The sequence below is a fragment of the Amblyomma americanum genome, chromosome 7 (assembly GCF_052857255.1).
Source record: "Amblyomma americanum isolate KBUSLIRL-KWMA chromosome 7, ASM5285725v1, whole genome shotgun sequence".
In the NCBI taxonomy this organism is placed as follows: Eukaryota; Metazoa; Arthropoda; class Arachnida; order Ixodida; family Ixodidae; genus Amblyomma; species Amblyomma americanum.
This window is the reverse complement of record NC_135503.1, coordinates 178,778,449-178,803,244: the sequence shown is the minus strand read 5'-3', so window position 1 is coordinate 178,803,244 and position 24,796 is coordinate 178,778,449. Positions and strand designations below refer to the sequence as shown.

Sequence of the window (24,796 nt, the reverse complement as noted above, 5' to 3'; positions counted from 1 at the left end):
CGAAGAGAATTCGTAGGCACAGACGAGGGAAGAGGTTGACTCGCATGGGAGTGGTGAACGAGAAAGAGCGTCGGCGTCCGAGTGCTTGCGGCCGGAGCGATAAATGACGTGTATATCAAACTCCTGGAGACGTAAAGCCCAGCGGGCGAGTCGGCCAGAAGGATCTTTGAGGGAGGATAGCCAGCATAGGGCGTGGTGGCCTGTGACGACATAGAAGGGCCGGCCGTAAATGTAAGGGCGGAACTTGGCAATTGCCCAAATGATGGCGAGACATTCTTTTTCTGTGACAGAATAGTTTGATTCCGCCTTGGTGAGGGCGCGGCTGGCGTAAGCGACGACGTATTCCGGATACCCAGGCTTTCGCTGGGCAAGAACTGCGCCCAAGCCCACACCGCTCGCGTCAGTGTGAACTTCTGTCGGACAGGCGGGATCAAAATGGCGAAGGATGGGGGGAGAGACCAGCAGGCGGCGTGAAGTGCTGAACGCGGTATCGCAGGCGGGGGACCTAGACGAAAGGTTCGAGCTGCCGGCAAGAAGCTGCGTTAAAGGGGCGATGATACTGGCGAAATTTCGGATGAAGCGGCGAAAATATGAGCATAAGCCTATAAAACTGCGAAGTTCTTTTAAGGTGGTTGGTTTGGGGATGTCAGCGACGGCGCGAAGTTTGGCAGGGTCAGGAAGAACGCCGTCTTTGGAGATGACATGGCCTAATATTGTGAGCTGCGTTGCACCGAAGTAACATTTTTTCAAGTTTAGTTGGAGGCCGGCGTCAGTAAGGCTAGTGAGTACGCGCTGAAGGCGGTGCAGATGGGAAGGAAAATCTTTGGAAAAAACGACAATGTCATCTAAGTAACACAGACAAGTTTCCCATTTGAGGCCACTGAGAATAGTGTCCATCATCCTTTCGAATGTGGCTGGAGCATTGCAGAGGCCGAATGGCATCACATTGAACTCATACAAGCCGTCTGGGGTGACGAAAGCGGTTTTCGGCCTGTCGTTCGCTGCCATCGGGACCTGCCAGTAGCCGGAGCGTAAGTCGAGGGATGAAAAATACTCCGCTCCCTGCAAGCAATTCAGTGCGTCGTCGATTCGGGGTAGAGGATAAACATCCTTGCGTGTGATCTTGTTGAGACGGCGGTAGTCCACACAGAACCTGATGGAGCCATCTTTTTTCGTCACCAAGACAACAGGAGAGGCCCAAGGGCTGTGAGAAGGCTGTATTATGCCGCGCCGAAGCATGGCGTCAACATTGTCACGTATGACGCGGCGCTCGCTCGGTGAGACTCGGTACGGTCGCTGACGCAAGGGAGCGTGGGTACCAGTGTCAATTGTGTGAGAGACGGCCAATGCGCGCCCCAAGAAGGGCTGGGAAAGGTCGAAAGAGTTGCGGAAGCGGCAGAGAAGTTCCAAGATTTGGTCACGGTAAGCGGACGGAAGGTCGGGAGCGATGTTACGACGAAAGACGTCGATGGAAATCGGATCGGGCGCTGTCGCACAACAGGCTAAGGCAGTAACTGGGGAGCAGGCACGGGTATCGGAGAACTCGGAAGCAAGAGCAGGGTCCAGTTCTTCAATAGAGCCGAGGCATTCACCGCGAAGAACATACGACGGGCAAGAAAATGGGTTGGTGACATAGATGGAGCAGTGGCCATCGGAAATCGAGACAACGGCGAATGGAATGAGGAGGCGCTGATGGCGAGTGGCTGCTGCGGTAGGTGTGAAAAGAACAGGGCCGCTGAGGAAAGAGTCGGGGCGGAGCGAAACGAGGGCTGAAGAGGAGGGAGGTATGTCGGTGTCGGCAGCTACAAGAAGCTTAGCGGAGCGCACAGGTAGGTCACACAACGTAACATCACACAGGGGAGAAAGCTCAAGTTCCGCACGGGCACAATCAATCACTGCACGGTGGGTCGAGAGGAAATCGCAGCCGAGGATGACGTCGTGAGAGCAGGCGGTCAGCACTACAAACTCGATCGTATAGGCGACGTCGTTGATAGAAACGCGGACCGTGCAGGCTGCGATGGGGTGGATGCGCTGAGAGGTGGCCGTACGTAGTGAAAAGTCAGACAGCGGCGTTGTCACCTTACGAAGTTTGCGGCGAAGAGCATCACTAATTACTGACACTGCAGCACCCGTGTCGACGAGCGCGAGAACGGGGACGCCTTCAACAGACACCTCAATCACGTTAGCAGGAGAACACTGAGGACTTAAAAAGTTGGCAAAACACGCAGTTCTTGCCTCCTGAACTGCGGCAGTCAGTTTTCCTCTGGGAGAAGGTCCGGGCGGCGGAGCATCGGAGAAATGGAACGTCGACGAGGGGAAGGCGAGCGGCGAGTAGGGTACTGGGAGCGATGTGTAGAGAAGGCAGAAGAGACATTAGGCAAGGGCGGCCCGGAATCGTAGCGGAAATTGCGCATGAAATCGCCAGAACGAGGAGATCGCTGACGGCAAAAGCGTGCGACATGGCCCGGAAGACCGCAGGAATAGCATATCGGTCGATTGTCCTCGGTAGGCCAGGGGTTCGTAGGGTTTCGGCGGGGTCGACGAACCGGGACCTGCGGCGGGGGTATAGACGGCGGTGGAGCATAAAAGGCCGGGCTGCTAGGGTAGGCGGCAGAGGTGGGCGAGCGCCGTGTACCGGTGACTGCTTCAGCATAGGTGAGCGGCGCTGCCACAGGAGGAGGTGGGGGACTGGATGGCAGAACTGCAGCGACCTGCTCCTGAATAGCACGACGGATAGTGGGCGTGAGAGATGGCGCCAGGTCGTGCGGAGGGCAGACGGGGTCGGGAATGTGATGCAGCAGAGAAAGCTGGCGAGCGATCTCTTCGCGGATGAAGTCTTTAACCTGCTGCATGAACAGGGACTGCTCAGCAGACGAGCCACCAAGGGCCAAGCCAGCAAGACCCCCCGCAGGCGCGCCGGACTGCCGCGTAGATGCGCGTTGCTTGCGGAGTTCGTCGAAGCTTTGGCACAGCTGGATGATGGTAGCGACGGAGGTGGGGTTCTTCGCCAGCAGCATCTGGAAAGCGTCATCGGCTATGCCTTTAAGTATGTGGTTGACTTTATCCCCTTCGGACATGGAGGGGTTGACACGCTTGCACAGGTCAACGATGTCCTCGATGTAGCTTGTGAACGTCTCGGAAGGGAGCTGAGATCGAGCACGAAGACGTTGCTCGGCGCGAAGCTTCCTGACGGCGGGGCGGCCGAAAACGTCGGCGAAGCTCGTTTTAAAGGACGACCAGGTGGGAAGATCGGCCTCATGGTTGCGAAACCATAGGTTGGCAACGTCCGTTAGGTAGAAGAGGACGTTGCTAAGTTTCACGGAATCGTCCCACCGATTGTAAGTGCTGATGCGCACATAGGAGGCCAGCCAATCGTCGACGTCTTGGTCATCGGTGCCACTGAATGGAGAAGGGTCACGCTGGCGCTGCACTCCGTGACAGAGTACGGTGGCAGGGATGGGCTGCGATGGTTCACTCGGACCTTCCGGCATGGTGGCGGAGACGAGGAGCGTTCCACTTCGAAGTTCCAGGATGAGGACCGGGACGGGAACCGAGGCACCTCCACCAAGTGTCAAGGCGTTTATTTGAAGCACAGTTCGGTTGGTCTTGGTTGACCGGCGACACGACGGGCACACTCACAGGCGTCGTTCGAAAAAATCCAACTGCACTTCGTCTGCTTCTTCGTTGTCCCGCTTGAACTCGTCCGCTTCTTCGCTGCGCTGCGCCTGTCGGTCCCATTACAGTACACTCATTATCTGAAATCAGTGAACTTTCTTTTGCAAGAAATACAATTGTTTTGTCAGGCAAGTAAAAAACATTGCTGAAAGCCCAGAAGACAAGAGAATTTCATAGCAGCCGGCAAGTTTTGCGCCTATGTTGAGTGTGCCGCATTGTCGGCTGCATTTGCACAATGGAGTAAAACCAGACGGTGGTAGTGCGTACTCGCATACTTTAAGCAGGTGGCAGGTGGTAATGTAGGCCTTTCCATTCATCTCGCATGGACACTAACGCATAGTATTTTCTTCCATGCAAGCCTATGAGTCGTGTTCTTACGTCGTAATGGGACACCGAAAACGAGGAACGCCTTTCAAGCCTCCAGATGCACTCAGAAGAAAAACAAAAAAGTCTCTGAACACGGCAGGGCCAGAATTCTCGATGTGTCGAGGCGTGGAGATGTGAATAAAATCGCAGACACGCGGGGCATCAATTTAAACACAGCAAGATGCATTGCAGCCACCGAGAGAGAGGTGTTGAAGAAAGGCGCAGCTTCGAAGAAATTCGGAAATCAGGTTATAGCGGCTGCAAAAAATATTGTCGACAACAACCCTGCTTTCACTCTAAAGCAAATGAAACAGGCGGTGGAAGAAGAATTGCCCGGAATTGCCATCAGCACAAGTAGCTTTGATCGTCTACTGGATGCGCACGGCTACTATGTCAAGTTGGGGACTCAGAGGCCTATCGACAGCAACAGTAATGACCTGAAACGCACTGCAAATCCTACGCGCAGTGGCTGCAGTGTGAAGGACCCCGCTTTTGCAGGCTTTGCGTAGATGAGACTAATTATAGCATACGCTGTTCGATGAGCTTCAACGGTGCTGTTAAGGGACAGCCTGCGGTGCAGATGACGACTGGCACCAAAGGAGTAATCCTTAAGATTATCGCCTGCAAGCCAGAAATGGTGTCTATTTGTTTATTGTAATACCCACAGCGCCACAAGTGGCATTACAGTGGGGGGACAACCTTTGTGTGAGACAACCTTTGTCCGTAAAGTTCCGAGACTGAGTCCATTGAAAAAATGCGTTTAACAATGAAATCATTTGTGCAGCACCCGTTCGAAATAGTCTCCCTTGCAGTCTATACACAGCTTCCAATGATTTTCGAGGTCTTGGAAACAGTTAAAAAACGCTTCTTTTGGCAGGGCTGTCAGCTCCTTCGTCGTGGTGTCTTGAATGGCCTCTACGCTCCCCATCCAGCGACCTTTCTTTTATTTCGGTATTCACACGAAGAAACAGGAAGAAATCGCATGGGGAGAGGTCGGGAGAGCATGGCCGATGGGAAAGTACAGTAATGCTGTGTTTGGCGAGAAATTTAGTCCCGCTGAGAGCAGTGTACGGCCTTGCGTTATCGTGGAGAAGGCTCCATTGTCCAGATGCCCATAAGTCAGGGTGACGGCGTCGCAGTGCATCACGCAACTGCTGGAACATGCGGATATAAAACTCCTGATTCACCGTCTGCCCTTGTGGGACGAACTCGTCGTGTATGACACCTGTGGCATCGAAAAAAAAACAATCAGCATCGTCTTTATTTTGGTCCTCTGTCGCCGCACCTTTCTCGACGCCGGAGAGCTTGTAGACCTAATGGGGTCACGCTCTGTTTCAACTGGATAGCGTTAAGGGTTCCGTGTCACAGAAAAGCCGGCGTCAGCGTCGCCGTCGTTAGCCGTGAGCGAAAAATGTACAAAAGTCCCCAGAGAAGCAACCTAGTTGGCAGGTGGGGCATCTATTTCACGCGCATTGTGACGGCATCATAGCCTGCTCACAGCATTGTGAGCAAACTGCTTACCGTGGCAGGTGGCAGTTGAATGACTGACTGTTTGCGAGAGGTTGCTCTGGCCGGAGGTTGCTCTGTAATACCTGTGCTACACGGGTACGTTGAAATGACATTCGTGACGAACGGCATTCGAAACTTCGAATGGCATTCGGAGTGGACCGACCCGCACGGTGCTACACGACTATTCTAAAAGCATTCAAAAGCTTCAGTATTCTGCCGCCAAGCTACAGGGGCGCTGCTGCCGTCAAGTTTTGTTTTAAACAAATGTAGCAGCGACAATTAATTTTAATATTTACAGTCCGCTATAAAATAGCTACTTTTAAAAGTAATAAGTCATTTCTAATAAATTTTACTATTTATTCATTACTAAACGCCTCTGTTCTAACAGAGGCCCAAGCCCATAGCCCTGCCATTTTTGTGTGCGGCCTGTTGGCTACATTGGGCTCTATCTCCTGCGTGTGTCGCAAAAAACGAAAAAGTGCAATAAACTTCACTGAATAAAAAAAAGCTCACTTAAAATGTACACATAGGCGCACAGACGCACACGCACACAAATTAAAAAGACAAAACATAGCAAAAGCAACAGCACAAAGTGAAAAAACTGTCACCGGGCCAAAATGGCTGCCTTTCTTTCCTACGATGGGTTCCAGAGTATGCGGTAAATATTTGCTCGCTAACAAAACTTCTGGAAAAGATCCGTGTAGTGTATATAAATAGTATTTATAATTTCATCGTTTAACGAACGTATTTGCTCTTCAAAACTTATGCTGCCACCTATGGCGCGAAGACGCTGCGGTAGAGTAGTCGCGCTTGCGCCTCGAAGGCATTCCAAAATCTCGAATGTCTTCGCGGAGCTCCGTCGACTCGAATGTCATGTGAACCGAATGCCGTTCAAAAACGTCGTGTAGAAGCGCAGGTTTGGCAGTCGAGTCGAATGACATTCGCTTGGAAGCCATTCCAACCGCCCGTGTAGCACAGGTATAACACTTTTCTACGTTTGCATTATTATAACCCGTACGTATGGCGGCCTGTGGTGCTTCATCCTCAGGTTGTTTGTTTTCTTTTCTAGCACTACTCTCTCACTGCAATGCCTAAAACGCCATTTTTGAGTAGAAGGTTAGAAAATTGCTCGCTTCACTAAACTTTAGAATAGTTCAAGATGTTCGGTGAGAGCCGCCAATGGTCGCAATTCACGTTTATTAACTGCAAAGACATGTTTTTCAGAAAATCAATCGTTCGTACATCCTGCTGACGATGAGAGAGACGTAGAGAAGAGAGAGATGCAGCCAGTCCCTTCAATTGTATTTTTCTCGACAGTAAAAAAAAAAAAAATTCCTGTAAAAAAATGTCATCATTTTAAAAGGTTATTCGTTTCAAATTTTGAATCAATTGGGATGAAAATCAAAATCAAACCGATGCCTAGATTTAAAATTACGATTGAAAGAGTAAATTGCTTTATAATTTGAATATTCTTTTGAATTAAATTTAGATTATAATATCAATGAGATTGAAATATTTATTAGTTTGATCTCAATTTATTGAAAGTTATTTTAGAAACAAATTTGAAAGCTACATTTATGTTTGCAAAGCGAATAGCCAAGGCATAACTCTGTAACTGATTATGCTTCACCAACGTTTTAGGGACATTATTTTTACAGCTCTCGCCGTGAAATAAATGTTGAAAAAATAAAGCGCCACAGATCATCAGGTTCAGAGATCAGGATACCATGATGCGATCCAGCCGAGGTTTCCAGCAGTGCCCACGTTCGCCACTGGAGACGCAGACCAACTGCGTGCGACACCTTTCCAGAGAAGAGGAGGAAATGCTCAGGTGCGAGTCCCTGTCATCCTAATGGTGGTGAGTGTGCATTGTGGAATACCATTTCCGAAGAATGACTTTCTTGATTTGTTTATTCATGTCTGACATTTCCTCCATACTATTTGCATCTAGCTTGTTAAAATATTGTACTAAGCACAGTTGGCTACCAGCCGGAAATTTTTAGTCTCACATCGCCCTCCTTAACGATTACGGCTATGCTAGCAGCCTTCAGACACACCTGTGAAAGATCTGGAGACAAAATATGCTATGTTTGGGAGGTTCCCTTCTAAAAAAGCTCCTCCGTAACTTATGTCTGCTCTCCAATAGGTTTTGCATTCTCCACTCTGTCTTTTACTTTAGATAATCTCATCTTTGTTTTCAACAGTGCACTAAGATGGAGTAGAAGTAGAAACGTCTTTTGTTTCCCTTTGATTGCATTTCCCAAGGGAATTATACACGTTTGCGAAATCAATGCTTTTATTATGTCGATGCCAATTTAGAACGCAAAATTAGGCACTAATATCCTTCCAGTAAACTATGCCTGTGCTTCGCTCGCTACGGTCGCCGCCAATTTCCTTAGTCTTCGGTTAGTTATTGGCACTCGTTTATATTAAGTTGCGCTGCGCGTATTTTGAGGACCAAAGATTATCGGTTTTCTGTAGAGACCGCCTGTACCGGAAGCTCAAGCAGGATGCGCTGGGGTTTCATCGTTTTACGTACGGCAGCGACAAGTATGGCCCAACTTTTCAAACGTTTGTCGGTAACGCTTCGTCATAAAACACCACCCTGCACTAACCTCAAAGACTTAAATTCTTCCCGAGGTACTCTCGAGGGGATTCGTCTTCTGACTTCTCGCTGGCCGTCCTCCAAGACCCGTTTATCAAGAGTTTTTTTTTACCCAGCTAATATCTTCTGACTCTGATTTTTTCTCGGCATCGTATTTCTTAATGTGCTGTGAATGAAATTTCCTTCGCTGAAAGAGAGCCCCGTTCTGCCGTACTATCTTGCTGTGTTAAAGTATCCATAAGAAATGGTAGAGGGAAAAGCACAAAACCGCTCTATCTCGTTTGAAGCCTGCCGGCGAGAGAGCGGAGCGTCATAGTGGTTGACGCGCCGTTTGGAAAGAATTTAAAATTCATGACAACAACGAAAATAACGATTCCTGCTCAACGACCGAATGGCAAAACCACAACGACTGGCAAGCAGGACCCAGCTTTTGTCGCTTTGAAGAACTGCTTCGCCGAGAACATATCCTTCTTGTGCAGTCATGCGCCCTTTTGCCCGTTTTCAGCGCTCGAATATATTATTCATCACGTGCTACGGAGGTAGCCAAAAAGCGGTAAAGAGAAAACTAGGCATTGGTAAAAACTAGGTGTGTGCGTGAAGAACCAAAGAGGGCAATGCGATTGGCATTATCGATAATGTAGTTAAAGCAGCTGAAGAGTTCTGCGCAAATCTGTGCAGTAGACAAAGGAAACAAAGTTAATGAGGGGTACTGGAGCACAGCAATGGGATATCTCTTCAGTAACGAAAGAGAAAGTAAAGAAATCCTTAGGACCACTGAACAGGGGGAAAGCAGCTGGTTAGGATCAGGTAAGAGCAGATCTGTTGAAGGACGAAGGAGAGATTCTGCTAGAAAAACTAGCCACCCAATACACGCAATGCATTATGGCATCGAGCGTACAAGAAGCTTGAAATAACTACGTGATGCACGGGGCAATGGTATAGATGAGTCTTGGTGTGGAATTCACCAGTAAGCACTGAATATTTTTGTGCATGAATTTTTTTCTCGAGTTGTTTCGGTTTCGGTTCCAAAAGCCGAATGCCGGCTGTGCCGTATGTGCAGGCGCAGACGAAAATAAACGGAGCACGCTATTGGCTTCCAACATTTCTAACGCATAGCCTAATTGATATTGCCAGATACTGTGTGTGCATGAAGATAGGGGACGCCAGTGCGCTTCCTCACGGACGATTAATGCTTCTTTAGGAATGGTATATTGGTGCAAAGGGAGAACACGGACGTAGTGGGTGAACCGGTTGAGCAATATGCACCAACACGCCCACCTACCAGTGCTTCTCAGTAATGCTCCGTTTACCTAAGTTCGCACCTGTACAGTGCGCATTCTGTTGAAGTAAATTATGCAAAAACAGCAATATAATAGCCAAAAAGCGCTGAAGAGGAAACAAGGCACAGGTAAAAGCCAGCTGTATGCGTCGAGACACAGAGGGCAACGTTATTTGCAATATATGGGTAAGATAAAGTAGCTGAAGAGCTCTACACAAATCTGTACAGTAGCCAATGTAATGGGAACGTTAATGAGAGACACAGTCGCGAAGCGCAATGCGTCATTCCGTCAGTAACGAAAGAGGAAGTAAAGAAAGCCTCAGGAGTAATGCAAAGGGAAAAGCAGCTGGTGGGGACCAGTTAACAGCAGATCTGTCGAAGGCCGGAGAGGGAAATGTGATGAAAGAATTTACCACTCTATACACGCAGCGCCTTATGACCTCGAACGCGAACGTCATCTTAATTCATTAAAAAAGGAGTCATGAAGGGCTTGAAAAATTAAGAGATCTCTCAGCTTACTTTCCGTTGCCTATACGGTACTTTATAAGGTAATCGCTAATAAAGTCAGAAACACTTAGACTTGAATCAACCAGATAATCAAGCGGGCTTTCGTAAAAGATACTCCACAGTCGACGATATTCACATTATCACTGAGGTGATGGAGAAATGAGCAGGATAAAACCGACCCCCTATATACGGCCTAGGTAAATTAAGAGATGGGATTTGACTGAGTGGAAACCTCAGCAGTTACGCAGGCATTGAGGAATCAAGGTGTAGAGGAGCCATATTTAAAATTCTTCAAGATATCAAGAGTTAACGGAGAATGCCTGCGTAATCTGTGATTCGCTGATGACATTCCCTTGCTAAAGCGCTCAGGAGATGTACTCTAAAACATGATTAATAAGCTTGACAGGCAGAGCATAACGGCGGATCTAAAAATTATCATGCAGAAAACCAAAGTAATATGGAACAGTCTGTCAAGGAAACAGCAGCTAAAAATTGGCAGCGAGACGCTTGAAGTAGTAAGGAAATACGTATACTCAGAGCAGGGAGTGAGCACTGATCCGGATCATGTGAGGGAAATAACTAGAAGAATAAGAACGAGGAGAAGCACATATGGCAGGTTCTCTCAGATAATGAATGCGAGTTTATTAATATTCCTCAAGACAAAGGTGTATGACAGCTGTATCTTACTGGTACTCCCCTATGGGGCAGAAACGTGGAGACTAATGAAAAGAGTTCATTTAAGTGTGATGTCAGTTTTCAGCAAAAAAATAATAGCAAATATAAAAACGAAATTTGGGATCTATATAAAGATGGCTTCTTTGCATTCGATTCATTATTCAAACGCATAACTTTTTAATTTTTATTGGTAAAAATATACTAATTATGCATCCCACTACAGCAGTAATAACTTATATGTACATCTCTACAAGAAAAATTTGCTTTTGTAGTTATATACATAAAACCATCAGCTGTGTAATGAAGTAAAATAATTCCGATATCATACACTGTCGCTCTTTAATTACAGAATTGCCAAAAACAGCGGTGTTGAGTAGGGAATATCCTTAAAAATTGCAGCAATAGCAAAACTCATCGCATAGTTTTAGTTTCCTTTTTTTGCACAGCCTGATATAGGAAGAATAAGTGTTCTATTATTCGTTGAAAAATATATTCGGAGAAAACAGTTAAGAATGTTCGTGCTAGACGAAATGGAAAAAAAAGTGAGTTTCCAGTAAAAAAAAAAGATTCTATATATCTACTTATGTGTTATAGCATTTTAAGGGAGGGTTAAATTCCACTACATTTGTAGCTCAGCTCGTTCTTAGTCTTGTGCTTACTTCCGTTCGCCCCTGCACAAGCCCGCTTTTTTTTCTTGCGTTACTTGTGGAGTCGACAGACTGACGGAAGGATTTCCGGATGCGCTGTTGGTCACCTTTTGTTTTTAGACCAGGCTCGACCGATTGTGTTTCAAAGCGACCAGCGTCCCCCTTGCTCGTGCTGGATAAAGCTTCCACATCAGTTATTCTTCCTGTTTCCGGAGATATCAAAGAAACAGCCGTTCAATGAAGCATCTTTAAAAAACGAGGCAGCACGAAAAAACGGGGACGAAATAGACAAGCATACGACTGGACGAATGATGCATTCGTCATGTCGTATGTGTGTATTTCGTCCCTGTTTTTTTTTTTGTGCTGCGACGTTTTTCAAGATGAACCAATGCCAACTAGCCCAAACTTCGGGGCTTTTGTTCAGTGAAGAGCGGCCAAGGTTTTGCCATGTGCTATCCCCTGACACTCCATACTGATTACTGTTTTCTACCTGCTGGACTTCAGCTGCTGCATCAAACTGCCTTCGATGAAACCTCGTTTGCAGCGTCAGAAACGTTCAAAGACATTCGATCGTAAGAGGAATTTCCACAGGGGTGCAGGCACAGTCATAACCTTGCAAAATGTTTTCGCACCTGCGGCCGGCTTCCTAGTTTTCACATTGCATATACACGATGAACACTGTTTTTCACCAAATGCCCAGACTTTTTTGATGAGCAGAAGTGGTTCTCGTAGCCTCATGCCACGCACAGAGTAGCCAACACCTATCACAGATCCGCTTAGAAGCGCTCCTAAAGTTTCAAGCATGTTGTCAAACACTCAGCACACGACAGCGATGAAAACGTATGACAGAATGTCAAGATAAATGATCGTTTCCTTCCTCTGTACAATCCTATTTCCAGTCATTGTGGTCCTCCAAATCGCCGAGTTTAAAGGTAATTGCTGAAGCACTCACATTGGTGGGTTCGGGTCCGCCGCTCAGTAGATCGGTTGTGTGTCTATTCAGGATGACTTTCGCTTTCGTCGCCTATGCACTCCAAACTTCCCCATGTGGGTAAAGCGCGTAAACAACAAAGTCAAATCTCAGAAGCACACGAGGCACCGAACAGGCAGTCTGCAGGTACTTCAATTCGCGCGGGAACACAACTACGTGGTTAAGGACAACGCAAAGGACAACCTTAAGTTAAGGACAACGCAGCCAGCCATGGAAAAAAAAATGTGTAACGTTAAGAGACTGGAAGCGACCAGAGTGGGTGAGGGAACAAACGTGGGTTAATGACATGCCATTCGAAATCAAGAGGAAGAAATGGGCTTGAGCAGGGCATGTAATGCGAAGGCATGGTAAAGGCTGGTCCTTAAGGGTAACGGAGTGCATTGCGAGGAAAGCCAAGCGTAGCAAGGGGGCGGCAGAAGGATAGGTCGGTGGATGAGATTGGGAAGTTTGCGGGGATACGGTGGCAAAGAACGGGTTTAATTGGAAAGACATGGGTGAGGCCGTTGCCCTGCAGTGGGCGCAGTCACGCTGATGATAATGCATAGACGGAAAGCATGAACTTCTAGGTTGTCTTTCACGCGCACTATATTTGCGCAGCAATTAACTCCACCCTGTGCTGTCAGTTTGTTCGTAAGCAGTGGATGGAGGGCATCAGCGAATGTAAAGCCGCTACGACACACATCTTTCCGTCCGATTACATTCCGTTTTTGCCATCTGGCCGTCTGTCTACGTGACTTCAGGGAGATCGAGGGCACGACATGAATAAAGGGCAAAAATATTCAGAATGAAATGGAATTCGAATGAAATCATGAAATCGCCCCCCCCCCTTCCTTTTAACCGTGAGTAATAAAGAAACACATGATCATGCACGCATGCGGTCAAGAGGCCCGACATTACAGGGACCGTCAAGCAACAAACTCGTCGCGCTTGAAAGATTATCGTTTACCATGTGCGCTCACCGATGCTACTTAACAAACAACGCTACATATTTACATAAGCCCTCGTAGTCCAGGAAAATCACCTGTTTATAATGCTCGCTGGGTGCCCGATAATAACTGCGCTTTGATAGCATTCGATTCCATAGTGCTGAAAAGCCCTGTTCACTTGCCCTCCCCGCATTGCTTGTGCAAGAGAACTGACGCACTGACGCTTAGCTGCTTGTTTATCGCGTTAGCGTGCAAACATCCATGTAACAGTACTCCCAGTATATTTTTATATTACAAAACCTTGCTAACGACGACTGAAAATGCCGGTGGATCACTTTGGAAACGGAGCAATGATGTTATTCCACCGCGCCGATCCTTCTTGCACTAAAGGCGGATACAACTCAAGAACGCAGCCGCAGATGCACTTCAAAGGATGCCCTCCAGCCAATGGAATCGACCGATTTTCGTGATGCCGCCGTCAATCCGATTAAGCTGTGGTTAGTGCCCATTCATCTGCCGCCCCCTGCGATTTCACACCAGCAGGTCCATGGGGATCGGTCAACTGGTAGAATAGGCCGACGCCACAGACTGATGGGGCTCTTTAAAGAGGTATCTGCCGCTTCGTTCTTGAGTTCCATCCGACTATAGTTCAGCGGAACCTTTGCAGATTGGCGTCGATTCTATGAAAATTACTAATACGACTGCGAAACACGCTAAAAAGGCGCGCGATCACACACTATGGAGTCCAAGCATACGCGTTTAGGTATGCGCGTGCTGAGCGCTACAGGCATGACAAATCTCCGTCTTACCAACCCATATCCAATGCAGTGCTAACATTTTCGTTTATATTTGGTCATGTTGGGACGTTACTGTTCAATAAATGTGTAGGAAGTTTCGAGCGAATGGGACTTGTTCGCACCCACGGCTTACATCCTTCGTTGTCATCACCATCAGCTTGACGGCCTTCACGATAAACGTCGCAACAATCGTTAAAACTGTGCCCCACCAAGAGCGGCGGCTACCCTGTTCCGTATATCTCGTCAGCCCACCTGACCCTCTGCCAGGGCCTGCTTCACATTCCATACCCCGCCCTTCCTGTTTGTTAACGTAATACCTGCTCCTACTTGGTGCCCTCATTAGCCTCTAAATTGCAAGCACTGTTGGTCTACATCACCGAGTGGCCACTGCTGCGAAAAGTACCAATTCCTACCGTGATCCTGGGCGGCGGAGCAGAGCGGAGGGGCGGACGGGCGTGCCCCCACAGCCGGCAGCAGCGCCGTCGTGGCGTCGCGAATGCCGCGCTCAGCGCGACGTGACGGCGGTGAAGGAAGGGAGCCCCCCGGAACCGGCAGATGTGCGCGGCCCACATTTCGCGCCCTTTCGACGACGCGCCGGCTGCGCCGCGTAGCTGAGCGCCCAGCTGCTGCGCGCAGGCGATCACGATGCGCAGTCGTCGGGTGCCGGGAACCTCTGCTGCCCTTCTGGGGAACACCGACCTTTCTGAAGTGGTTGCCTTTGATTAGAACACAGGCATGAAGAAGGACACACAGACGCACCTTTCAAGCAGCGTTTCTTTTTTCTTGAGTCCATTTCATAGCTTTCTATAACATATTTGCGCCACTTTCTTCTCTCTGAATAGATGTTTATTCCTTCCTCCGCCCTTGTTAAACATGGTCAACTTCACTCTACCAAGCAGCAGGACCAAGTTTGTCCTCGTCCCTGGAATGCATCCTCTATGTTGGGAAGACCCCTGCTAAGGAGTTTCTTGGCAGTGATGAGTATTACGTACCCGTTCTGGTGTAGGTTCCAATAATGGGCTGACGACAGCTGCACTGTTCACGGGCTGAGATATGTCACTGCTGTTGACGGTCGCTTCAGTTTCTTGTTTGTTTCAATCCATAGCCGCAACGCGATAGACGAGACACATTTGTTAGGTTGGGGCAATCTGAAAAGAATGAAAAATAATAAGCCCCTGCCTACACGATAGACTAGACAGAGGAGGAAGGACACAACGCAGCTCTCGTTGGTGACGTGTTCGCAGGCACCTGCTCTAGGATTAAACGTCTATCAATTAATAAGTGTGCCGGTAATTTTACTCTGACATAGTCGTGAGCAGCCAGAAGTTGACAGAGCTTCAATTTTCGTTAGCGCAGTGAAACATTGGTTATATCAGAAGCAGGCGGCTGTCAAAATTATCGAAGATGTTCAGCAGAAAAGCTGGCGCTTTAGTTGCCATTGGCGTGGCGATAAATCGGCACTGATCAACAGGCTTACAGCCACACGTGTGTAGTTCGAACACCGCAAGACGATTGAAATAAAAGTCATCGGGCCGGGACTGAACCGCTGCCCCGTGAGTCGGGAGCCGCACGCGCGCGCCCTCGACGACTGAGGAACGTTCGTTCGGCTTGGTTAAAAAGAGGCATTGTGCGTCTTGTGGTAAGTAGAAAATAAATAAAAATGAAAATGAAAAAATTGAAATGAAAAAGAAGCAATCAAACTAAACAAAATAAAGAATAGTGCCCGTGCCTGCAGAGTGATGTGCGAATGGACAACAGGCAGCTGAAGGCCCCATTAACAATATATCGTTCCATACGCTTAAGGCGGAGCTGAAGTATCCCCCGAGTTTTGATCGTCCATGCGAGCTTTTTTTGAACATCTGCCTCACCTGTCTCCTCGTGGTGCAATACACTTCCAGCGGATGCGGTCCGCACAAACGTGTCGTCCCCCCCGCCCCCCCTTTTGTTTTGAATTCTTACCCAAGCATTGCCCAGATATTCTGAAGTTATCTTGAATGCCACACAATTATAAGAGTTTAGCGTCTTGTTTTTCTAATTCTATTTTTGCTTCACCACACTGTGGGCTTTTGGCAAACTCTGACAGAGTGGAATGTTGTAAGAGTACGTACAAAAAACAGGCTACATATTCCGAAGCATTAATCAAAGAAACGCAGCATAGCGTCAGCATAGCGCGCAGCTAGAAACAAGCCGTAAATGACACTCATTAAAAACAAGAAAGAAAGCCGTGACAAACAGTAATTTGGCAAAAGCTAATTTTCTGCTTGAATGTGCAAAGAAAGAAATCATGTCAGACTAGTTCTTCACAGTCTGGGACCCCGGAACATTTTTTTTTCAGCGAGGGGGCAAGACTTCGACCTTATTTTGTTATTTAATATTCATTTAAACAATATTTTTTTATATTTTTATTATCTTGTATTTTTCAATGTTCAAAGGTACATGCAAACTACTAAGACTGAATGACTAGGCGGCGGTCATAGCCACAAGCATTATCGGCGGTCATCGGACTGAATGACTGCAGTACATGGCCCCGCTCAATTTAAAGCTGGCAAGGAACCATTGAGATAAGGAACCAAAAGCAACTACAACAATCTGGAAAAATGTGGAAGCATTTTCGGGTGGCCACTATCAATGGAGATAAGTGTCGTCGCATCTGGCATTACAAAACAAAATGATAAAGCCGCGTGCGATGGTTTTAATTGAGTTCGAAGAAAAAACGGTGCAAAGATTCGCGACAATATAAAACGAATTGAAATGGGAAGCTTTATAGATAGGAAGCTTTACGCAAGAGTAGTCATCAGTTCCAATAAAGAAGTTTGCGCACTGTTTGTTTAAATTCTGCTAATCATGATCATGTACATGGATGAGACAGTCCACTTCTGTTGGGACATGGCTGGTTTAGGTTACTCATATACAAACTGGTTTAGAACTGGCTACGAAGCCGGGTAGCTCAGGCCCACTGTGATTTGCATTAAAAGAGTCCAAGAACTGAAGTGTTTCAGTTGTCAGCAATCTGATACAAGTGCCAGCAATTGGAGACAACACCTTTAGAAGGCCTATGGCGAGGGTGACGACGTCGTCGCACCTTAGCGGCGGCTTCTCTGTGCGTGGAATTGTCTCTTGTCATTTGTTTGAGTATCGCCCGCTCCCTTTTCAGGCGAGGACAATCGTTTGAGGGTAGCTCAGTTGAAAGAAGGAAACCTGCGTCCTGCCATTTCTAGGCAGCAGGCAGTGTAAAATCACATTATGCTAGCGATGCAGCTGGCGTAATGCGGCTACGAAGGCGCGAGTTTGCTCCTTCGTCGCATTTAGTTTACTTCGTAATCGTTCATCATCTTTTGATTCGATTTTTGTTTTCAATCCTTGAACATTCATGTCAAGGGTCTTCAGATGGACATACTCAACAAAACCGGGGCCCATGCTCGCGCGGCAACTGGGCATTTTCGCGATGTTTTGCTGACCGACGTGGCTCTCCCGCTTAAGACAAAAAATCAAGTTCTAGCTCAATAGAATAATTTACGTCTTATGGCATACGTTGATAACAGAAACTTTTGTTTGTACTAGCGGAGTGAGCCAACAATGGAGGGCTCAGAACAATACTTTTGTTCACTTACCTGTTTGCGTGACGTTTTCTAGAGAATCTAAGTCACTGAAAAGGGGGCTGCTTCTGCAGAATTTAATGTAATGCTTATATCGGTAAATGCGGAGCGGTTTCAGGCTCCAGTGGGGAAATATTCAGAACCGGGGCTCTAAAAAATCAAAAATGGCAAAAATGGCATACCAAATATCCAATAGTTTCTGTTGTAAATAACGATAGGGACGCATTATTTGGAACATTTTTGGATCCTGCATACTAGGTTAAGTGTGCAAATATTTTTGAGCTGCACTTTGTTTTTATTTAGATTCAAAGTTCGAAGTTAAGCATTATCACGAAAACAACACCCACGGAGGTCCGGGTACTGGCCTTTTTAGATATCTTTAGCTTTATTACAGCTATGCATGAGCGTTTCGGATGTCTTGTGTGCCTTTACGTACCTTTTTTCACACCGTTCGCTCCTAAAATAAATGCCACAATGATATCATAGCACATTAGCGCTTGAGAACAAAAATAAGGCATTAGTTCTTGTTAAGCAGCCAATGTTTTACACATATTTCGAAGGAATAAACAAAGATTTGGCATAGCTTTTGCATTTGCGGTGACACTGTTCTATTGTGCAATACTTGCAAATTCCTAGGTACGAAGATCATATTCGGATCTAAACAGGAGCAATAGAAAGCGAGAATTTTTGTATTCCAGCACCCCAGAAGTTTAGAACCGAAATAAGCGAGCAGTTACCCATAAGCACTGGCCCCGCACGGCTGCATACGGGAGATACTCGGCTTCTACCTAAACTTAGAAATAAATGATTCATCATGGTCCGTGGGTCAAACTAACAGAGGCAGTCGATTTAAGACGGCTAGCAGATGGCCGAACAGTCTCGCTCCGTACCCTGCTCGTCCCGTACCCCGTCTTGTGTGTGCGTGTGTGTTTCGCGCAACTACCATGTCTGAAGTATTGAACCAACTGGCCCCACAGCACGTTCTCCTTAGTATAGGTAATAAACGACTCGAAGTGAGACCGCTGTCAGTGCAAACTGTTTAGTGGAATTGAACCTACTGCACACCAGGCAATATGCTTGCCTCGCAAATAAGTATAGCTTGCCGAAAGTAGTAAAATTGAGAAGCACACGGGAATCGGAGGCGGACGTCGCGCCTCTTTCAGCGTTTCATGGCATATTTTTAAGCGGTTGCATGCGTGTTGTGCCCGAGATGACAATGTTGGCGTGCTCAAATGGACCTTACAAACCGCTCGAGAAACTGGCTTCCTCGCTAGACCACTTCATCGTGGACATCTGAGCCAAATTTTAGTGGTGCGCACAGCAGACAACAGATAGCGGTCGAAAGCTGGCGAGCCCTTTCCGGCGACCTTTTCAAACTGGCGTCATGCCCATGTCAGCTAAGAAATGTCTGTTGGGTAGATTCTTCACATCGCGGCCAATAAGCGGCGTCCGCCCCCCGAGCAATTCCCGCCAGCGTCGCTAGCAGTGGGCCGAATGGAGGCGCCGACCTCTCTGCGTGCAAGAAGTAGAAATTTAGCATAGCGGAGACGTATACTGGCTTTACGCACGCCTGTTGCACACGCGCAGTGGTCCTACCCGGCCACTCGCTTGCCACTACGCGCGCGCCGCGCAATACGTAACACCGGTCTCCGGTATGCTAGATCTCTCTAGTGACGCGAGGAGGGACAAAGGCGCGAGACGCTGAAACTCATTTTTTTTTCAAGTAACCAAAAAACGCACTCAAAAATATTTGCTGAGGATACTCGTCAAGCAGCGTCCGTTAATGTCCGAGGCATAATTATTGTTTAGTCTTAGTGTGCTCCTTTGAACGGTCTTTCCTCAAGCTGGGCGTTTCTTTTAAGAGGCGCTGTCTAGGTGCCTTTCCATGCAATGGCGGTCTACCAGCGCGTATTCATTTAGTTGCTCGTTTACGTACTCATTCATTCGTACACCGCCAGTAAAGAATTACTATAGGGGGCTCCCCTACTAGGGCTTGTACAATGGTTGACAAGAAGCGCACCAGAGCGGTAGTTATTGCACGAGCTACCAGGAAGCACCTGAGGCCATCCCGCGTGAAGTTTCTCGCCGCAAGCCGGCTTGCAAACAATGCTTAATCGCCAAGAAAGGACTTTTCCCCAGGAAGGAGCTACGACGGATCCGCGAGGCGGCGCCGGAATATTTCCTTGTAACCTAGCTTAGACAACAAAGGCGTCTGAGAAGTCTGGCGCTGACGAAATAACAAAGCCGACCAGAATGTCAGTCCAGCAGCTGCACCGCTCTGGCCTAGAAATTGGGGGCGTGTCCGCCGTCTGGGGCACACATTATTGTGGCCAAGTTGAGCGCGTGGCGTCATTCAACAAGTGGGATGATGCGGCAAAGATTGGACACGTGTTTATTTTACGCGTAATTGAGGAATCTGTGGGAACTGCCAAGCCGGCGTTCACCTTAGTGAACTCTGCAAGCATCGAAAGAAATGTAAATACGAATATAAAGATTCCGTAACCCGCCTGGTCCTAGGGTCTCACGGTTCTCGGCGCATTGCAAGTGTCTTTTGCTACCAACGACCCCGGCATCACGACTGGCGTCGCTACACTCAAAATATTTCCAGTTTTGTATTCCAGCAGTCTACCTTATAGTGGTGCCTGTAAGAAATCGCTTTGTGCGTGACATACGCGGCCTTCGAAGCCTGCAACGTTCTCCTCGACGGCTCCATGAAGGCCTCTTTTGCCGTATCTAGAAAGACAAGACTCGCGAGACAATGCTAAGGACGATGCATCGAATTGTGAGCCACTCACCCAGAACGCAACCGCTGACTATGGAGGGAAACCGGAGAAAGGGCCTGCTGCACTCGTCGCGCCTATCGTTATCGCAAAGTGGCCCGGGAAACAGCGATACGGGGTGATACGCGCTCCTTCCCCGAAGAGCGCGCACAGGTGCCCAAGCGGAACAGCATGCAGTTGCGCCGCCGGTGGGCGCGCTCCGCTCAATGGAATGTGCCCTGCGCTTTGTGGTTGACTTCCGCCTCCGCGTAAATAAGTGGCACGGGGCCCGATTCTCGATATTCACCAATCCGCCCACAGCGGGACGTACCCGTGACGCGTACATCGGGGCGGCGCCAAGGTGCGTAAACGCAGAATACGGTGACCAACTTAAAAAAGAACGGAAATATTATCAAAATTGGATGCTGTCGTCTGCTATTTGGCGCATATTACAAAAAACACCGATACCATAAAGCCATGATTCAAGCCGAGCAGCTGCGGCGCGTATGTGCGTATGCGTCGCACAGGATAGCCGAAGAGAGGGACGGTGAAATGCGTTGCGGCGGCAGTCCCGACGTACACGCCACAGACGTTCGCTGGGTGATGGCGCTGAACCAGCCCCCCCCTAGCTGAACGCTGCACGAAAGACTTTGCAACCCGGTCATCACGGAAGTAAAGTTTAGCGGCATTTATACTGCACGAAGCGATCTTCGCGACGCTGCAGCTCGTCTTTGTGGCAGAGCGATGCGTTTCAGCAGCGTTGCTCAGCTGTGGCCGCTTCTGTGTTCGTCACTTCGCGTAATGAGACAGTAGTCTTGCGGATAGCACCCCGTTCAGACTTTCGACAGCATGAAGCACCATGAAGGGATGCCCTACACAATCCCTTTTCTGTTCCACAGTTCCTCTCAGGCTTTCACTCAACCATTTAGATCAACGAATTTTGATTAAACGGCGACGGCAGCTTTGAGGAAACCGCTATCAGCCCATCGCCGGAAGCCATTGCGCAGCATGTCGCGTCGAACTATCGCCACATGCGGCGATTCCGTACTTTTGAGACGCGGTCAGCATCAGGGAGAGAGGAATTGACAAATAAACGGCTGGCTATCGGTCTTCAGTGGCGTAGCGCGCGGGGTGGATCGGTGAAGTGCGTGTGAGGGATCGGTCTCCACAAGCGGGTCCATACAAAGCGAGTGCTGGCTTCGAAAAAAAACATGCTTAGCACGGCAATACGTTATGCATTTTACGAATCGAGGCGCATCAAATTTAACGCTATCTTAAGTTGCGTTTGCAAGGGGCCGCGCACGAAACGCAAATCCCGTCAAGCGCACTACTGTGAACGCTTATAGTCTCTTATTGTCAAAAGCGTCAAATGCGAAAGCAAAATCTGGAGGCATTGTTTCCTGCCAGTAGTGAAAGAAAGAAAGAGGATAAGCACAGCTAAAAGCCCATTGGCAAAAGAAGCATAGGTATAGCAGTGCTGGAATTTCACATAATCTGAACAGGACATATAGATCATTAGCATGCTGTGAGGGACACATCTTTTGCTTTCTGAACATTACATATGAAGTGTGCATGCATGAGGACTTCCCGAAAAGTTTCCATAAAAGCATGTCACATGTGGACTGTGTACAGTGGCAGGTATATTATTTCATTGAAATAAAAAAGGCTCTCAAAAATGCTACTTGCTTTTCAATGTTTGGAAAGGCCCTTAATCTCGTTAATTTCTTCATGAGCACATAGCACTTACTAAAAGCATATAGGCAGCTACACCGCTCCTGTGATGCAAGTACGCACCAAAATGTCAGAGGTGAAATAAATTTTGTCACGCACAGCCCTACAATCCGTTCCCCGCAGGACAACAGTAATGCATCTACAGCAGCACCAGTCCGCTCCTTTCATTGCAACAAGACTCGTTGTAAAAAGGAAAGGTGAAGTACGCTCGAAGAAAATGTCTTCACATATGCTACTGAACTATGAAGAAGGGCAGAAGGATAGAGGCAGAGAGTGAAGATGATGAAGGCATATTAAATTGGCTTTAATGTTCTGCTGATGAAAGGAACTTCTCGCGTGTGACAGAAGCGTTCATAAAGAGTTGTGTTTTCATGACCATGGTTTTCGTGAGCAAAAAATAAAAAACAATTCAGAGATGAACAACAAGAAATATAGGGCTAAAGGCATCTGTGACAGGCCGGAAAGAAGTGTCCGCTAGATCATCTAAAAAACAAGCGAGACAAAATGAAGTTGCAAACACTAAGTGTAGTGCGTAATAAATATTGCTATCTACAGAATATGTCCAGCTTCATTTCAAATGAAAGTAAATATTCTTAAATTAAGGCAAGGTACAGATGTACAGTCAGGCCGGAATAAAATGCGAACAGCGCCTATGAAAAAAAAAAAATATTTTGTCTACATGCTTTCAGCTGCAGTTCGCAAGTAGCCTTATTCATGTTCTAAATGAAAGGATAAACTGAGGTACACATTTACAAACTCTTTCTAAATGGATATCTCACTGCAAAGTAGAAAAGTACACCATATGCGTGTTCACGATTCAATCCGGCTTAACTGTACATGGCTGTCTGACGAAATGCTCAGCATGCAGCCATTCACAAATGCCAAAGGCACCTGCAAACACAGAATATATCAACCAGATCGACAATACATATCATAAATGCTTGGTAACCTCGTAAGAGAAGCTGATCAGGGAAAAAACGCAAGGTCTTCAAAAGCAAAATAATTCACAGTCTGATTGCACGGGACAAGAACCCATCAGCACTTTTTATTAGAGCCTACAAAAACACAGTGCATCGGAGCATGAAAAGCATAAAAATACTTAAAAATTGTTTGCTAGTAAAATCTTCAGCTGCCACTTTTAAGGACAGGTAGCTTCATGTATATGGCGTCACTCTGCTTGTGTGCGCATGGTTGTCTGCAACCTTGGTAATGCTGCACATGTACATATCTTATCACCGCACGCCGGTATGCTAAAGAAGGCAGAAATAAACACGATGGCTTTTTGCCTCTCGCATTTCAGCCAACGTGTTCGAGTGCTTCCTCGATACGTGCCATGCCCTATGCACAACAGTGCATTTCTCATCGATGCCTTTGTTCCCAGCAGGTAAAAAATATCACCGTATCTGCTGAGGTACCAAAGATGGCATGAAGCACTGACTGCTAATTACATAAGCTTATAAGCCTCCAGAATGCTTTCCTTGATTCAAAAGCCCAACCAACACAAAGGAATTTCTTTACGATCATCCGTAACTGCAATCACTCAGACCATTTCAACAGCCATTTATTTATTCATACATTTAATCATGCCTCAAATGAGCTTTGCTGGGGTACTAAGTACCAGAAACTGGGCAAACAAGAGCGAAATAACGTTCATCATCATCAGCTTGAATGCGCCCACTGCAGGGCAAAGGCCTCTCTCATGTCTCTCCAATCAACCCTGTCCGTTGCAAGTTGCGGCCACCATATCCCCGCGAACTTCTTAATCTCATCCGCCCGCCTAACTTTCTGCCACCTCCTGCTACGCTTGCCTTCTCTTCGGATCCACTCTGTCACCCTTGAGGACCAGATGTTGACTTGTCCATGCATTACAAGCCCTGCCCAAGCCCATTTCTTCCAAAGCAATGCAAAAAGCACAGACAGCAAACAAAGAATTTTAGAAAACACAAGCACAGCAATATTACAGGAAGGGCGGATCGTCACACCTCATATATTTTTTTCTGTGAATGCTTTAAGTGCACGAGATTATAGTGGTGAACTCGACAGAGCTGCAGGCCCCTAGGCGCTAGACAGCGGCGGTACAGTGGCATTGCTTATTTAACTACAGCTCATTACGTAGTGCAACATTAAATATTGACCAGTACGGCGCGCACACAACACATGAACTTTTTTCGACAGAGCTGCCTTCCATGAACGTCAAAGTGGAGAAGCTAACAATCACCTCTGTTAAACTGATAAATGACAAGTTCATCATTGATGGCCTAGTCACACCAAGAGGACAGAGGGTCCGCAGGTTGTCTGCAATTTTCCTTCCAGTCATCAAACAGCATCGCTAACTTCCATGGAGCAAAGTGCACGTCGCTGAGTCAGTGAAAGTAGAGTCACTGGATAATTTTAGAGTACTGCGAAGGTCCCACCTTGTGCGGTCAATAATCGGCGCGCCCATGAAGCTTTCAAACTGCTTGAAGCGCGCGTCCGGCGCGGCTACATGCGAGCGGAAAGTGGACAAAAATTTTAATTCAGCAAGGACATTTGCATATGCTGCGGCCTTAATGAGTTTAACTTATACTCAGAAAAGAGTAGAGCTTTCGAACTGTACGAGGTAAGCTTGTATGGAGCGCTGAGCGGCAGTTTTCGTCGGGAGATTTCCAGCACTGCCAATGAGCTCTATCGATGAAACCTGCACCCCCCTATTATTACGTTATTTTGGTGGTGTCGAAGTCTCTGAAAGGTTCT

At 47.5% G+C, this 24,796-nt stretch overlaps 1 protein-coding gene across 8 annotated transcripts in view; it reads right to left on the bottom strand.

The window, feature by feature from the left end:
* Nucleotides 1-20,514, bottom strand: part of LOC144096773 (uncharacterized) — a 352,209-nt gene extending 331,695 nt beyond the window's left edge. For 4 of the 8 annotated variants that reach the window (XM_077629658.1, XM_077629659.1, XM_077629657.1 and 1 more), the window contains exons 1-4: nt 20,369-20,512; nt 14,970-15,125; nt 14,737-14,899; nt 14,391-14,680 (exon numbers count right to left, since the gene is read on the bottom strand). The gene's annotated coding sequence lies outside the window, so the exon portion shown is untranslated. Of the gene's footprint in view, nt 1-14,390; nt 14,681-14,736; nt 14,900-14,969; nt 15,126-20,368 lie in introns of all 8 variants that reach the window. The other 4 variants (XM_077629652.1, XM_077629655.1, XM_077629653.1 and 1 more) reach the window with 2 other exon arrangements.
* Nucleotides 20,515-24,796: the final 4,282 nt, after the last annotated feature.